The sequence below is a fragment of the Coenobita brevimanus genome, chromosome 6, assembly GCF_032717465.1.
Source record: "Coenobita brevimanus isolate Jiangsu-jjx chromosome 6, ASM3271746v2, whole genome shotgun sequence".
Taxonomy (NCBI): Eukaryota; Metazoa; Arthropoda; class Malacostraca; order Decapoda; family Coenobitidae; genus Coenobita; species Coenobita brevimanus.
In genome coordinates, this window is record NC_136959.1 from 34,122,541 (window position 1) to 34,135,020 (window position 12,480).

The window sequence follows — 12,480 nt, forward strand, 5'->3', positions numbered from 1 at the left end:
CAACCTAAGCTGGACAGCTTATGTTAAGATCCCTTGCTATAAATGCTTCTAAAAAATTGGAACTTCTGTACAGAGTTCGTGAATTCTTCATTGACGAGCAGTTGGCCACAATATGCAAGTCGTGTGTATTATAAGATCGAATACTGTTCGCCACTGTGGAATGGATGTGGAGTGGTTGCATTGAGGCAGTTGGACAAAATTCAAAATAAAGCCATTAGATTAATCAATAACCCTGCCATTATGCAGGACCTTCTTCCATTATCAGTACGTAGAGATGTTGCATCTTTAGCATTATTTTACCGATATTTTTACTGTAAGTGCTATGATGAACTTGCTTCAATTGTGCCTCCCCTTCACATTTTCTCCCTAAACACTTGGGCAGCTGTGGATGCTCATGAACTCACAATCTCTCCCCTGCAATGCAGAACCTCTGCTTACAAAATTTCATTTACCCTCAGAATTACTACTCTCTGGAATTCACTTCCTGGGAGTTGCTTCCCACAAACATTTAATCCACTTTTAGTTAAATCCAGCTGTTATAAATATTTTATGAAAGGAGGATGCATTTAGGCACATGGACTTTTTATTTTATTTCATTTGTTTTTCCTTCCTCCATTCATTGTCGCTTAAAAAAAAAAAATGGCCGGCCTATGACCTAGTTGTGTCCACAAGAAATTGGTTGCTAGGCATTTATTTGTTGCCAAGCAATAGCTAAAAACCCTCTTTCTTCATAGTTTTCACATTTTGAGGCGTAGAAGCATTACTAATGGGCGTAGAAGACTGGCTTCTTTAGGCGTAATCTTGAGGTCATTCCCTATCGGAAATGTGCAGTCCATTTTTCCCCTCTCTCCTCTAGTTTTTGAGTGGCAGCCTTACGACGATTGGCCTTAGCATCCCTCTCAACCAGCACCAGTTTTCAAAAATGCCACCCTAGTTTCCCCCAGTGGCTCGATGGGAATTAAATGAAGCTTGACGTATGCTTATAAACACTGACTAGTACTACAACTTTCTATCATACACCTAAATGCTACACTGGCCACATCAGGGGTCAAAGGTCACCAAATGCGAAAACTGTGAAAACAGGTAAAATCATGACTATGCTCGCTTGAAATGCTAAGGGTCTGATGATTATTAACCCCCACATCCCATTGACGTATATACACGTCCGAAAGTTTTGTCCACTATGACTCCCATTGACATATATAAATGCTTCCACCAATTGCAAGGTCTAGGTCATTTGCACATTTTTCAAATTTCGCTCATGATGACACGATTTGGTATGTATACCACGGGACACCTTCCTCTACCCGATGCCAGGCAGGGATAATGCCCTTACCCTGCATGACCTCCCCCTCCCCGCATGCCATTGTCTCGCCAACTCCACCTGTTACACCAGTGACCTGGTGAGTAAAGACATGTCATCACGCCGTAATGGTACGAAATTCAAGGCCAGAGTGATTCCCCAATCGATAACAATGTGGAGGACAAAAGTTTACGTGTAGCGTTAGAGGAAGAAACAGTCCAGAAATGATGATCAGGTAATGTCGCCAAAAAAGGTGCGGTATGTTGTGCTTGGTGAGTGAAACAACGATTATATCGCGTATATTACTGTGTGATAACAAATATACTCTTATTACTAAATATAAATTCCTACCAAATAAATAAATACACAATTATGAGTGGTTTTGGAATAATTACCCCTCCCATAGAACATGTGTTTTCACTCTGGAGCCAGCCCCATAGAAAAACACAGCCAGAGTAAAGGGGTATTGTTTATCTCGCGATCGGCATTTTAAACCTCAGGTGAGCGATTTCTCTATAAATTTTTGATGTTTCTCATAAAAAGCAGAGGTTTTAACCAAAAACAAACACACACACACACACACACACACACAATCAGAAAATCTCCCAGGATTGAGGGAGGTCATTGGTTAAAAATCTGCCAGGATGGGGCAAGTTAAACCAGGGCCATGATTCTTAGGTGGAATGTTACACTTGAGAACTTCCATACAAATATGACATTTGGTGTCGAAATTCACTTCCAGTCGCTGACAACACCACCCACTAGAAATTGTACCTCAGGTGGGCCTTTTCCGCGAATTTCAAGCTCCCTAGCTCAACAGTGGGTGGATGCTGGAATCGAATGAAACTTCATGTGCTTGTAGATGTTAATGAGTACCACAGGTGTGATCCATATGTGCATAACCCATATTCACCAAGTCATGGGTCAAAGGTCATAAAGTGCAGAAAATATGAAAAGCACTATAGTTACAATCTTGGTCACACGAAATGCTAAGGCTCCAAAAATTATTAAGCCAGTGCCATGATTCTAGGGTGGAATGTTGCACTGGAGTACCTCCATACAAAAATTACTTTTAGTATTGAAACTTGCTTCTGGTCTCTGACAAAGCTTGGACTGCTTGGAGCTGGCCATCGTCACATACCAGCTAATGGTAATAATTTTGAGTACATCTAAAACACATGGAATTTATAGTACTGTCGTTGACCCAGATACCTGTAATGAACATATATATTTATTCATCCTTTAACCATTTTTAACCTATCAGCAACACATGGGCCTGGACTAGCTACTCAGTCTTGACATTTAAGGTGGGTATGATCAACTTCACTCTTCCCCAGGTGGCATTACGTGAAGCAATAAAGCCCCAACCATCCTTCGGATGTAAACTCACTTACAGTCCTTATTCAGTTAGTGCCCTTAGCCCACTAGTCCACCAGGCGTCATTTTGATATATGTTTACTACCCAACATAGGAGGTGATTTGCTGGACTACAAGAAACCATTAGGCACTTGTACTGTACCTTAGTGCCAACGTCCAACTTGAGGGAAGCTTACTAAGGCTAGTGAGTGGATGATGGGTGCCCTGTAGGTAGTCTAGTATTTTGTAGAGATTAATTAGCACCAACTGGTAAAGGACGATGTTCAGTAACTTACCATGACTTGTGAACATAATCGAAACTAGAGGTCAGAATGCTAGGAAATACAGTAAAAGAAATAAAAAGAAAAGAAAAAGAAAAAGGTGATTTTTCTTCATATTCTTCAATGACAATGTTATGCTGATACTGACAAGTAGTAGTAAGGGTAGTTGTTTTGGCGGTTTTAATCTCCTCATCTCTGGGTGGAAGGAGGCATCTGTTCATATTTGTGTTTCTGTTTGTCGTCAAGATGTCTGAAACACTTGCATGCAGTAATGTACAACATAGCAACTGCCCATCTTTTAACTCAGTTTCAAGAGTTGTTTCATTTGACGGGAATTCAATGACATCTTCACCATTAAAGCATCTCCTAACTCTTGCACTACTAAACAGTTCCCAGGGCTGTATTACGAAGTACTAATGGCTTAATCCTGTTTCAGCTTGTACCAGCAGTAACCTAGAATTTTAAGTCAGACAACAATATGCATGAGAAATATTAAGTTTTGTGAAAGTGCAGCGAATACCATTCAGTAAGTCTACTAATATAAGCAGATCCACCCTCTTACACAATCACAAGTCCATCCACTGTATGGAGCAGAGCTTAAAGGGGTGATGGGTGCCTTCCATTAGCTGACATTAGAAAGGAAGGGACCAGAAGTAATGCTTGACATAAGCAGGACACCACAAGCAAGGCACAACTTTGTAAAAAGGGTACCCTAGTAATGTGATACTAGACTAGATGCATGAGATGGTTAATCTGCCACATCCCAGCAGATTTTTCTACCAATGGAGCCCCCCACCCACAATCCCGGCAGATTTTCAGAAAAGATTCTTGGGGAGAAGCTGAAACCTCCACTGTTTATGAGAAACAGTGGAAAATGCCAAAAAAAAAAAGTGCTCAGCTGAGCTTATAGAGTACATTATACAGGTGTCCCTCTGAATAGCTGGTACCATCTTCTGTGGGTCCTGCTCCAGAGAAGATGTTTTCTATGGAAGGGGTAACTATTCCAAACAACTCAGAATAGGTAAATATTTTAGTATGAATAAATATGTAGTACCAAGAGTAAAAATAAGAGGCGATATAAACATTGTTTCACTCACCAAACACATCAACATACCGCACCTTCCTTTACTTATGACAATTACTACCTCATCACTTCTTCGTGTTTCTTCTCTTTGTCCTCCTCCTCGGGAATCACTTTTTGTTGTCTTGAATTTCGTCCATCAGAGAGACCGTGGTGCAACATGTCTTTACTGGCCAGGTCACTGGTAACAGGTGAATTGCTGAGAAAATGGCGTGTGGGGGGGAGGGGGGGGTTAAGAGTGGGGCCAGGTAGTATCCCCACCTGACAGCGGGTAGAGAGAAGGTCTCCTACATATATGCCTACCAAAAATCATCTGCGAAACTTGACAACTGTGCAAATGACGGACCTCGCAATTGCTAAACATATGGATGTGTCATCAGGTGTCACCGAGACAAAACGTGGTGACGTATCCATATATCAACAGGATGCTTCGGGTTAAAGACATCCTAATAACGAGCTAATATTTTTCATATTGTTTTAACAGAAGGCAGCACTTTTTGAAATGGTTTTTGTACACTTAGATACCTGCATTGAAAACATCAGTTTCGATTGAGAGGTGTGGTGTTCTGAATGTTTTATCTGCGTCATTATTTTCTCTTTGCTTCTATAGTTAATAAATAGTTGTAGTTGGAGCCAACACAAAACAAAAAATTATGTAAAACTTATCTTTTATATACAGTAACTCCACCTAATGTAACTGTTAATAATAATCAGTTGCGATATTATGATTATGAAGCTAATTAAGGCTTTAAAAATTCTTGCTCGGTTCATAAGTGGGTAGGTGAATTGCATGTCAAGAGTGGCTCACCTCGCGACGCCCTTGTTAACAGGCAGGGATACATGAGACTGCTGTAAATACCAGCACATACTACCTGGCTGACAGCATTTTCGACACTGGCAAGGAGGGTCCACCTCTCACACGCCTTTACACACACGTGCTCCAACACCTATACCCACACCCCATGCATATTCAGACAACTCATCCAACCACCTACCCACTGACCTCACACACTCACATCCATCCAACTCACCACCCCACCGACCTCATACACCTTCCCACTTACTTGCTCACACACACACACCCACCACACGCACCTTAACACCCACCTGCACAACAACACACCTACCTCACATACCTTTGACATCCGATCTGCTGAAAAACACACGCACTTCTTCCACACTTTGACACCCACCTGCTCAGTCACACACCTCACACCCACCTCACACAGCATGTCACCAAGCTCTTTTAACTCTCAAATATCTTGACATCGGTCTGCTTAAAAGCACACCCACTTCTCACACATTAACACCCACCTCACACACTTTCTCACCCACCTGCATAAGCACACCCACATCTCACGTGCATTGACACCTATAGTGTTCAATTCCTGATCCACGTCGCAACGTGTTCATACCCACAGTCTACCTACATAGCAGCTCAGCTACCATCACTTTTAAGCCACTTACTTAATATTCTAGCTTAATTGCTCAGGCACTTTCATATTTAGTTGCCCTCCCTAATTCAGCCACTCAGGCCCCAAGGCAATACTCCTCCCCACCTATCCAAATACTGACTGAGCCACCCCAGTGTATCCAACTAGTTACTTAACCACCTCAACCTATCCAGTTACTTACTGAGCCATCTCCTCCAGTCCAAGTACTTACCTGTCCCCATTATTCCAATTTTTTTTTTTTTTTTAATGCGAGGAAGAAGGAACCAAAGGCCATGAGCCCGCAGTAATAGTTCCCTGCAAGAGAAAAACAAAATACAATATAGAGCCAAATTCAAGATCCGATCATTTTGAGATGCCTGGACACACTGCGTTTGAAAGACTGGAGATCATAGGCAGCAGGAAATACAGACAGAGGGAGACAGTTCCAGAGCTGACCTGATGCATAAATGAAAGACTGGGAGTAACGGTTAACTCTTGCATTAGAGAGTTGGACAGAAAAAGGATGAGAGTTTGCTGCCAGTCGGTTGCTACTGGCCCGTCGTAGAGGTGGAGGAATGCAAGCAGACAGTTCAGAGGAGCAGTGACCATTAAAGTAGCGATAGAAAAAAGATAAAGATGCAACAGTGCGGCGAAGAGACAGAGGTTGAAGGGAGTCAGTAAGAGGAGGAGAGTTAATGAGACAAAAAGCCTTTGCTTACCTAGCCACTCAGTTACTTTCCAGCTCACCCACATACTAACTGCTACCTCACATGTTTATCCAACTATCCCACCCTCATAGCAGCCGATACTATCTACCCAACCTCTGTACCCAACCAAGTCTTTCATGCCATCCCCCGATGCAAACAAATAACCACTTACCTACTCCTAAGTCAAATACTCTCAGCCAGCCACTTGTCCATGTATTAACCTGCCCCGTGCCAGTGCCATTTTAGAACGGTCTGACGTAATTGCGTGCTCTGTGTCAGTGCCGTTTTAAAATGGTCTTGATTTCAAAAAATCATTGTGAGCACAATTTTCATGCTAGGTGCACAAAAATTGGTATGCTTGTAGGGCAGCCCTTCCTGTATCTGCCCTCAGGTGGCCTGACCCATACACCCACGCGCTTCCGCCTCACGCTTGCTCTGCCTCACTCTGCTTGTGTCAGTCATACAGTGCAGTGATGTCTCGTCGCGATCTCTCTGACAAGGAGATTCAGGACCTCCTGAGGGTTCCCTACACTGGGGAAAGTGATCTGGAGGATGACGACATGCAGGATAAGGACTACATCCAGCCTGAGGAGGAAAGTAGTAGCGATGACGAAATTCCCTCACCTAGAAAATCCAGGTATGTGGGCTACTCTAGGGCAACACGTGGTAGGAGGCCACCTTCATGTCGTCGCCTTTCACATCACGACGATGAGGAGGAAAAGGAGGAGGAAGGTAGTCGTGCAGTTAAGGGGTGATTGGGGAGGAAAAGGATTTCACCACGTGGGGAGGAAAGTGTGAGGAGGAAACATGGAAGATTTGAGAAAGTTCCATTGTTGGCGGATAGTGACTCATCTCGCCCGCACTCTCCCTTGCCTCCCCGTGACCCAGCTCAGCCCAGCACCTCAGGACAGTCTTCCCGTCTTCCCTACACCCAGCACCTCACGTGAAATTCTTCCCCCATTCCCCACACTTCCCCATGCTTCCCCACAGCCCGAGGAACACAGAGGCGATGATGATGATGAGGAGGAAATGACGTGGGAGTGGGAGGACGGTAGTGACTTTGTCCCCCACATTCACCCGTTCACCCACGAAAATGAGGCCGGGTGTAGTGTACCTGAACTTCACCATACCTCCAGTACGCTTGACTTTTTCAGGAACTACTTTCCTGTGGAGTTTGTTTTGGAGATTGTGGCTCTGACCAACGCCTTTGCTGCATTTGAACGTGGGGGAACAACACAGACACGACACAGCCAATTGTTTGAATCTGACGTGACCCTGGGTGAAATGTATGTGTTCCTAGCACTTGTGCTTTTGATGGGCATATTGAAAAAAAATCAGCTTCCCTCGTATTGGACTGTTGATCCAGTATTGGTAACATAATTTTTTGGTAAGGTGATGGAAAGGAATCCTTTTTAGTACATCCTGAGCCGTCTTCATTTTTTTGACACCCTTGACCCTGCTAATGCAAATAACATGGACAGGATGAGGAGGGTACATCTGGTTTTTGATCACCTTCAAGAGAAATTCCATACCTCCTTCTCTACATACCGAGACCTCGTCATAGACGAGAGTCTAGTGCTATGGAGAGGTAATATTGCTTTTCGTCAGTATATCCCCAGCAAAAGACACAGGTTTGGCTTCAAAATCTTCGTGATGTGCGACTGTAAGACTGGGTATGTGCAGGACATAGCCCTGTACACAAGTGTTCAGATGGACATTACAGAAGATAGAAGTTTGGGACTCTCAGGGACTGTGGTAAAATTTATGATCAAGGAATACCTTCATCATGGGCACATCTTATACCTCGATAATTGGTACACAAGCCCCCTTCTCGCCAGGTACCTTCACCTGCACGAAACTGTTCTGAGCGGCACTGTAAAGATGAACCATCGGCACATGGTGAAGGCGGGGAGGAAGCTTCAGAAAAATGAGGTTGTTTTTTACAAAGCATCTTTCAGGTATAGAATGTGACTAAGAAGCCAAAGACCATTATCGTGTCCCAGTTCCATCAGTGAATGTGGTAAAGTGAAATTCATTGCAAGAAGGAATAAGGAAGCAAGAAACATGTTTTCTTTCATTAGTCTCAAGTATACCAGGTTGAGTACACCACTTCCCGTCCAATCAGCGAAGTTAAGCAACGTTGGGTCTGGTTAGTACTTGGATGGGTGACCGCCTGGGAACACCAGATGCTGTTGACATCCCTACGTGTCAAGTGGGGTTGGTGGAGGATTAGTGCCCCTCTCTGTAAAAACAATTAACTCTAAGCCCTTGGCCACCCCGTTTGGGATACATGGCATCTGGCAATGAATGACTGAATATAATATCCTTGCAACAGCATTGCATCACAGCCGCGAAGTATTCCTCCTCTCGTTTGTTCATCGGCCCCTTTTACTCAGCACAGACAGGGCAGATTACAAGGCAGAAGGGCAGCGCCATGTCCGGAAACCAGAACCTGTCTTGGCGTACAACGTGAATATGCGACAGGTGGATCAATCAGACGCCGTGATTTCTAGCACTGACTGTGCCAGGCCCACGATGAAGTGGTATAAAAAATTATTCTTCCATCTCCTCGACATCACCGTCCTTAATGCTCACTATCTCCATGCACAGACCACTGGCATCCAAGAGACATTCGAGGGCTATATTCGCGAGCTGGTACGGGAGATAGTGGGTGAATATGGTGAAGATAGAAGTGCTGCTCGCCACTGCCACACTGCCGCCACACATCTCCGCCTCATCTCTAGACACTTCCCCAAAATCGTCCCTCCAAGTGCAACACGTCAGAATCCCCAGCGGAGGCGTCTCGTGTGCAAACAGCACTGTAAGGCCACGTACTAAGAGGAAGGACTCAAGGTATATGTGTGCCGAGTGTGGTGTAAGACTGTGCGTATACCCATGCTTCAAGGAGTATCACACTCTCGCTAACTATTGAGAAACAATAGTGTGGTAATGACAAGCGAAAAAAAGACACTAAAAAAGTGTTGTAAATACGAAAAAAGACGCTCAGGAAGTGTTATTATAAGTACAGCATACAGTGATGACATGTAAATATTTTCTCGTAAGTGTGAGGACTGAACGTTGTGGAGTAAAGTTTTACTTATGTTCTCGTAATTGTTATAGGCCTACGATATATTCACAGTGAGAGGATCAAAAATACTCTGGTAATGTCTGTGTATACTGAAGGAATGTTGTAAATAATTTGCTGTAAGTGAAAGGGCTGTACATTGTGAAGTCAAGCTATGCATATTTTCTCGTAACTGTAAGACAATGCATTCACAGTGATATGTATAGTGTTGCATGAGTAAGTGATTTTTTTCCCCCCAAAACACGATTTCTTCATGAAATAAGATTTTTCTTTGTGTATGTGCGTGTGAAGTGGACAGAAAAGTGTTAAGACCATTCCTATACCTTCCCCGAGTCACACTGGCGAGAATACCTGAGTTTACCTTGAATAGAAAACGCGTTTTCTCTCATCGCCGCTGGGGATTCCCCGCCCTCTCACGCCTCCGGGGGTGGCAGAGAGACCACGAAAAAGCACTTCAAGCCTCCGGTGAGTTTTTTTATGTTCATATTCTTTTTTTTTAAAAAAAAATTTATAATTTTAGCCAAAAAAAAAAAAAAAAAAAAAAATTGCCCGGCCCGGAGGTGACATTTAGGGGTGGGAGTGGCCAGCACGTGGTGGGTTAACTAAGTTATTTAATCACACAGAACCGCACATACAAAATGTTTGTAGCTTTCCTGAGCCTCGTACTGCAGGAGGTAAAAAAACTAGAACTCCTCAGTGCTCACTTAGTGAAGCGTGTGCTCTAAAATATATCACCATCACCACAAAAACTAACATCTTGAGAGCCGCGGGAAAGTGTAGCCAGGCATTATATCGAGCACAGCAAATCAGGTTTTTGGGGGATTTTACATCAGAGCTGCCAAGCGTAATGCATGCCCATATTTATAAACACTGGCAGCTCCGCTCAGTAAAGTGTGCTGCAGCCACCTGCCCACTGATGGCGTGTGCAAAGTCATCTCAGTATTGGAAATTGTTTTAATTAACAAGTCTGCAATAAGAGCAAAGGGCTGACTGGGGGATCAAATGGGTAGCAGTTCTTCTTACGAGTACATAGCACCCCAGTCATTACATGTTGCTAGATCTCCCCCACTCCTACACCTAACATACATTCCGTTTCCTTCAGTTCATTCCCATTATCAGGATATCCCATTTGTTCTTTTCCTTTTTCATAGAGCCTCTCTCTCTACTATTCCTTAGCCTCATTTGCGGTTACCGTTTAAAACCTCCTTCCTTCACCTTCTCCTCACTTCCACTCAGTGTGGTACTTCCCCCTTTCTCTTCTCGCTAACACTCCCTCCAACCCTTCACTCCCCCTTCACAGCTCTATCTCTCTCTCCCCATCACTCTTCTCTCACAACCTGTCTCAGTCTCACTTCAAGATGATCCCCTGCCCTCCTTCCCACCTCTCCCTCTCCCGTGGCAGCAGCATCCTCTCATTCCTTAACATTCGGCTTTGTCTCTCATATCGTCCTCTCTTCCGTAACCTCCCCCTGAATTCCATGTGCACCAGTTCCCCTCTCTATATAGCAAGTCCTTCCCTCAGTCGTCTCTCTTCTCAGTCCTTCTCCTCACTCCCAGTGCATCTCTTCTGTCACCTGTCAGTTGCATTGAATCTCTGTTTCCCTCCTCCTCTTTTCATTTCAAATTTCTCTTCTGTCTCAGAGACATTTACCCTTCCCTCCTCATTCTTGCAGTTTTCAATATTGTTTTATGAATTGGTTGTGTGTGTGTGTGTGTGTGTGTGTGTGTGTGTGTGTGTGTTATCTCTATAAGTGTGTAGTCTTTGTGTGCTATCCCTCCGGTGTCCATTTCACAAGTAGAAAGTAAAACTGTCATGGTCGAGTGTGTCCAGCATCTTCAACCACTGAACATTTTTGGCCAGCAATCAATAGTACGAAACTGTCTGGGACAAATAAACAGATTATTGCGTTCATAACACAGGGCTGGAATTCCATTACATCCAAAGTCGTGAAGTACAGCACGACATATATGAACAGATACTGCTTTTTTTTTTTTTTTTTTTTTTTTTCACTTTCTGTTCCTGATGCTTCTAATAACGCAGCTTGTGTGTTTGTGCGAATTTCTAGTAGAGTGTTCGTTTGTTTAATTGCCAGGTATGTTATTATATTTCGTGGTAACAATTACACATTCTCTATAAGTAAATCTGTCTAGAGGAAAATCCATGCAATATGTAGTTAATGTGAGTGAACCCTTCTGCTTAGTTAGTCGCTGACATTCTTCTTCAGGTAACTTTGAGCTGTAAAACATTGGACGTGGACAAGTTTTTGTGCTTAAATATACAGTTTACTCATCAAAACTGCTTTCTAATACCCATTTTTTTTTTTTTTTTTTTTTTTTTTTTATGCGAGGAAGAAGGAACCAAAGGCCATGAGCCCGCAGTAACAGTTCCCTCCAAGAGAAAAACAAAATACAATAGAGAGCCAAATTCAAGATCCGATCATTTTGAGATGCCTGGACACACTGCGTTTGAAAGACTGGAGATCATAGGCAGGAGGAAATACAGACAGAGGGAGACAGTTCCAGAGCTGACCTGTTGCATGAATGAAAGACTGGGAGTAACGGTTAACTCTTGCATTAGAGAGTTGGACAGAAAAGGGATGAGAGTTTGCTGCCAGACGGGTGCTACGCGCCCGTCGTAGAGGTGGAGGAATGCAAGCAGACAGTTCAGAGGAGCAGTGACCATTAAAGTAGCGATAGAAAAGAGATAAAGATGCAACAGTGCGGCGAAGAGACAGAGGTTGAAGGGAGTCAGTAAGAGGAGGAGAGTTAATGAGACGAAAAGCCTTTGACTCCACCCTATTGAGAAGAGCTGTATGTGGGGAGCCTCCCCACACATGAGAGTTGTACTCCACACAGGGGCGGATAAAACCCCTGTATAGAGTCAACAATTGTGCAGGGGTAAAGAAAGAGCGGAGTCGGCTTAGCACACCCAATCTCTTGGAAGCAGATTTTACAAGAGATGTAATATGATCTTTCCAAGATAAGACCCGAGTAAATGAAACCCCAAGCATGTTCAAGGATGATGCAGGATTAATCTGAATATTATTAAACATTAGTGGGTATACCTGTGGAAGATTTTGTCGGGTTGATAGGTGTAAGAACTGAGTCTTAGAAGCATTAAAGACAACCATATTATTTTTACCCCAGTCAGAGATATGAGCCAAGTCAGACATTAGGTGTGCCATAGCCTCATCCCTTGTTAGTTGAAAGAAGTCATATTTGGCTTCAATATAA

At 43.5% G+C, this 12,480-nt stretch overlaps 1 pseudogene; it reads left to right on the top strand.

Annotated features, from left to right (window-relative positions):
* Positions 1-8,240: 8,240 nt before the first annotated feature.
* LOC145403033 (5S ribosomal RNA) lies at positions 8,241-8,360 on the top strand (annotated as a pseudogene).
* Positions 8,361-12,480: the final 4,120 nt, after the last annotated feature.